Source organism: Lathamus discolor, chromosome 1 (genome assembly GCF_037157495.1).
Source record: "Lathamus discolor isolate bLatDis1 chromosome 1, bLatDis1.hap1, whole genome shotgun sequence".
NCBI lineage: Eukaryota > Metazoa > Chordata > Aves > Psittaciformes > Psittacidae > Lathamus > Lathamus discolor.
In genome coordinates, this window is record NC_088884.1 from 162,092,809 (window position 1) to 162,098,272 (window position 5,464).

Genomic DNA, 5,464 nt, shown 5'->3' on the forward strand with positions numbered 1-5,464 from the left:
TGCAGAAGGGTTTGAAAATTTCCTATTGCTTGTAGCGAATAAACAGACTTAATTCTCCATTTAAAATCCATTGAAGTCAATGAAAAAAAAGACTCTCATTGAGTTTGGTGGATCTTGCCTCAGCCTCCTTATCATTTATCTGAGGTAGCTGAAACTTCTACCCCTTGAGCCACCCAGAGGTTTTGTTGAACTGGGTTTTCTCTCACAGTGTGAGGTATAATAGGCCATAGTTGAACACATTAGTGAAAAAGGAAGGTCAGAAATCTGCTTCCTTGTTAACACTGTGTGTGTGGTGGTTTAACCTGGCAGGTAGCTAAGTACCACAGAGCCATTCGCACACTCCCTCCTCAGTGGGATGGGGGACAGAACAGGAGAAAGGTAAAACTCATGGGTTGAGATAAAGACAGCTTAATTGGACATGAAAAGAAGGGAAAACAATAATAATGATGACATTAATAGTAGTAGTAACAATAGTAATGATAACAGAATTAGAACGTACAATACGAAGTGATGCATGATGCAATTACCACCAACAGACCGATGCTCAGTAGCAGCCCACAGCCAACTTTCCCCCCAGTTTATATGCTGAGTATGACATTCTATAGTATGGAATATCCCTTTGGCCAGTTGAGGTCAGCTGTCCCAGTTCTGTCCCCTCCTAACTCCTTGTGCCTCCCCAGCCTACTCAATGGTGGGGTGGGGTGAGCTGAAAAGTCCTTGACTTAGAGTAAACATCACTTAACAACAACTAAAAAATCACTGTGTCATCCACATTATCCTCTTCCTAATTCCAAAACACAGCACTGTACCAGCTCCTAGAAGAAAATTAACTGTATCCCGGCTGAAATCAGGACACACTGCTACGTAAGACTTCTGAAATCTCTTAAACACTCTAGAAGCCTTTGTCATGAATTAGTGAGGAATATGTACATGTGAAAGCCAAGAAGCATTTGGAAACTCTTAATCTGTTTTCTTTGTGATTAAAGGAGATGTAAAAAGAATTTTAAAGGAAAAATAGAAAAAAAAAAGCAAATATTTGTTTTTCTATTGCTGTAAACATTTATTGTAGCAAAATAACACTGATTCAGAGCAAGATACATTGCAGGAGATTAGCACTTGGCCTGGCAGAGCAGTATCCCTATCTCTGAAAAGGCCATGGAGTTTCCTATCTGGTCCCACACTTCTCTGAAGTCAAAAGCCAGAACTTCAAATCTCAACCTCTTTTAGTCTTTACATCCAGACTGAACACTAAAGCCTATTCTCCAAGGCACTTGGTGAGTGCTCCAGTCCAGGCACAGATGCACAGCATCCCCCTCCGTCACCAGCCATGATAAAAAGCAAAACCCTTCTATTCCTGTGTGCTGCATGGAGCCTCATCCAGCTGGCTGTGCTCTGTGTGTCCTTCCCATTCCAACTCCCTCGGGCAGATGGACAGAGGTGTTCATAATTCACAGGGCTGGCAGGGTTTAGGGCTGTGGGAGGCTCTAGAGCTGAGCCATTACCAGGCTGAAAGCTGGATAAATGGTAAGCCTTCCAACCTGAAGCTGTGGTGCTCTGTTTGCATGCAGCATTTCCCCCCTACTGTTGCAGTAGTAACAACAGCACTCAGGAGTACGCATATTTCCATGAGAGAATGGTTTAAAAAAAACCCAGAATAAATCAACAACATTGATCTGGAAATGCATTGTGTTTTGCAATGGACCTGCAACTTGACCTGTGCCTGCATCCTCCATGCACCATTTTTTGCTATAATCAGACATCTGTGTCAGACATTTCTGATTGAAGATCCTGTAGGTTATCTTTCCTCAAAAAGCTGAACATCCACATCTTCAATTCCTTCCAAAGTCTTCTTTCCAGATAATTACGTTAAAGATTGTTTCCCTGTGTGAAGTTAAAGGCAGGCTGTTACTACTCCCTACAGAGCTTGCTCTACCTTGGCAGCTACCTTGTGCTGGAGATCTTAACTCAAAGGATTCACCTTTTCTGTCTTTTTGTGTTAGTACTTCTTCAGTGGCAGTATAAGGATGCAATAACTTTTTATGAACATTGAAACAGAAGTGTTAAGTTTGAAAGCCCAAATTTCATCCTATTGCCTCAATTTAAGCCACACAACATCATCTTCACTTACGTAACATGCCCTGCACCAAATAGAGCTGCAGGAAGCGTTACAGAGCTGGTGTGATGCTTGGCACAAACCTGGCAAACCCTCACTATCAGCTGAACAACTGCGGGAGGTGTTATTTTCACACATCCAACTCGCAGTTTCTCCCCTCTATCCTTGCTGCACAGAAAGAGCAGTTATAAAGGTGTCTATCGCAGAGCTGAAGCTTGTTGGGCTAAGCCTTGCGAAAGAAAAACATCATTACCACATTATGCCTAACTTGCCTGTGAAACTCTGATCATGCTATTGAGGCAGAGACTGTCTCTCAAAATGCTTTCACTCTTTCAGGATCCAACATACTGTGTCCATGTTACCAGTTTTCCCATAGGCACTGCTGCTGTAAACACAACAAATTGAGCTAATTCTCTGTTCTGATGTTTTCCTGGATGTCTGTAGGTCTAGACCATGGAAACTAGATAACATATATCCTGCAAAACCCAGCTGGTTCCCTTGCTGGATTGCTTATGGGTGAGCATCCTGACAAATCCAAGGCTTAACATAGCTGGTTTTGATGTCTCATGATCCTTTGGAATAGGTAGGAATAGAGAAATATGGTGAAAAAAGAAGAAAGATTTTAGTTATAAAAATCGCAAGTTACAAGACAAAGCATATTGAGGGAGAAATACCATTTCTAAGCATTTAGAAGCTGGCCAAGTGAGTAACAGATAGCAGGATCAAATTATTAATCTTTGCTACTTTATGCAAGTTGGCAGGAATATGAAATTGTGGGTGTCAGAGACACAGATAAGGAGCCACTGGAGCAAAGTGCAAGCGTGAAAAAAGGGAGCTACATCTTCTCTAGCAAAGCATAAGGTCACAGGTATCCAAAGAGAGAACACTTACCAAAGTGTGGAGTCCATCTCCCTTCAAGATTTGCCCCTGCAATTCAACACAACCCATACTGTGATACATGGTCGAAATATACTAGTAGCGTTTTAAATCTGTTTGTGAGCTAAACACTGTTATTCATGTCTCCAGTTGTGCCACAGTGATTTCTTTGTATTGTTTTTTTATTGCACATATAGAGATACACAACACCTGCCATATCCAGCCTAATTTTAAATATGTTGAGCAACGGGATTTCTATCAGTTTCCTCATGAGGTTATTCTGCAGCCTAACAGATCTCACTGTGTTGGAACATCCTTCTTGATAGCTGCTTCTCTAAGTTCATCCCATCACTCTTGAAAATCTGCAAGATTCCAGACCTTTTCATCATCAGAATGACTGTTCCTAGGGTAAATTTTCACATTTTACTCCTGACCAAGACTGAAGAGTTTTATCTGTGCAACAGGGAATTTCACAGCTATTGAGTCACCATATTTTAGGCTCTCTGGTGCTATTTGTAGGCCTCCTCCCTTATTCTCTGGGGTTTTTCTTTAAAGGCTTCTTTAATCTTTCTTAGCCTGGCGGAGATTTATAACAAGCTCACATATCTCTTAACCTTATTTATAAAATCAGACTTCAAATACCCACTGACATGAGGAGAGGTGGGGTGAGGAAAGTTACAGAAATCTTACTGCCTGGGTGTTGTAAGTTCTTGTTTATTCTGATTTGGCCATTGACCCTGCAAGGGTATCCTCAGCAGAATTTTACTGTGTGCAAATTGTTGACAAATGGTGGTCTATTTATTGACTAACAGTCTCCAGAATTACATTTTCTTCCTTCCTTAACAGCAAGACATGATTAATGGCTTCCAACTTTCCATAGGTTCATAGCAGCTAGATACAAGTTATTTAATGTAAATCTGCAAATGAAATATTTATTAGAGAATATAAGAAGAGGAACATTTCAGCTGTCCAACTGAAGCCACATTGACATATAAGGCTATCTGGCTCAACTGCCTTCTCTGAGGACTAAGTTCAACCTACTTCTTTTAAAAAACCTGGCTTTTGTTGCGTTTTTATTTCTTCTTGTTCTCCTTTTTCCTTCCTGGATTATTGCATAAAAGATCTATTGAAAACAGTTTATTACCTTGCACCATTCTTCTGTATCTTCATGCTCTGCCTGGAGCATGGGCTTGAAATAGGATGTCAGGTTTAGATGTCCACTATTTGTGAAGCATGAAGACAAGATGAAAAGGATTTGGAAAAGAGCTGCAAGAGGAAAATCTGTTATAATGCATAACTAAAGAAAATCAGATACTTTTTCAAGTTATGTAGACAATTCAAGTTAAAGTAACAAGCTTATACTTTGAATATTGTTGACATCCGAGTGTTCTGTAGTGGAAACAGTGACAAAGTTAAACTTCGTATCTCAAGGTGAATTTGGAGAAATAATGTATATGTTTCTATTTAATAATTAACACCTGGAACACTCTTAATTGTGATGAAGGGAGTTGCCTCCATCAGCTGACAAAGCAAGTTCCCTTTAAATTGGAGCCTTTTGACCATGTGGGGATAGTTTTGAAGAGTGTAGGAAATAGGTTGATGTTGTTAGCAAGGTATTGCTGTCTTTTTTATCTCTGTCAAAAAACATAATGAATAACTTTCTTTCTGAAAAGCTGACATCTCTCCAGTGTCCTTCAGCTACCCATAAGCAAGGTGGTCCTCGAAGCTTTGTTTCTGGGCACAACTTTTCTTGTGATGCTCAGTGTTAACCTACGACCTACATCTCACTCAATACAACTCATGCTGGAGAACATGTGGAACCCGAGATCTATTCTACTGCTGATGATGGACAGTCTAGCGATGGTATAGAATAAATGGAAAAAGTAAGTTTGCAGATATAAGCAGCAGCTTCTAAAGAAAAAGGTCTCTGTCAATAGGACAATAAGTATATGTTCTGAAGAAAAAGGATCAAAGGGCAAAAAATCAGAAAGTGAGGAAGGCAGTTACCTATGAACTTGGAATTGCTAAATCAATGTTCTTGCTGCTTTTCACTGAATTGGTTTTGAATGAGAGAGGAAGTGTGTGTCATCATATCTACAAAGATAAAAAAAGAAGTAACAGGAAAGTGTCAAATAAAGGATGTATTCAGGTCAAGGACCATCTTACAATTAAAGGTGGACAATTTGATTGGGATTGTTGGGATTGCATTTTTGGGGCTGATTGATTGCTTCCTTCAGTGGGGAGATAGCCAAGCAACTGTTGTTCATCCTTTTACCTTCAGCCCTAAATGGCTGTGAAGCATGGAACACTGTTAATCCTGATGCTAGAGACCTGCTATACAATGCTACCAGGAAAGGTGCAGCTTCAGAAAACCCTCTTGCTAAAAAAGAGGGAAGCAGAAAAACAAAAGATTGATTATTTAAGTACCAAAATCAATAGCAGTAAAGTTCACCAACTGGCTTCCCAACAGAATAA

General features: G+C 40.1%; 1 long non-coding RNA gene across 1 annotated transcript; it reads right to left on the bottom strand.

The window, feature by feature from the left end:
• Positions 1-3,000: 3,000 nt before the first annotated feature.
• LOC136007445 (uncharacterized) lies at positions 3,001-4,401 on the bottom strand. Its single transcript, XR_010609715.1, has 3 exons — positions 4,352-4,401; positions 4,134-4,255; positions 3,001-3,040 (listed from the first exon to the last, which is right to left on the bottom strand). It is a non-coding gene; the product is annotated as an uncharacterized LOC136007445 (long non-coding RNA).
• Between the last annotated feature and the right edge of the window lie 1,063 nt (positions 4,402-5,464).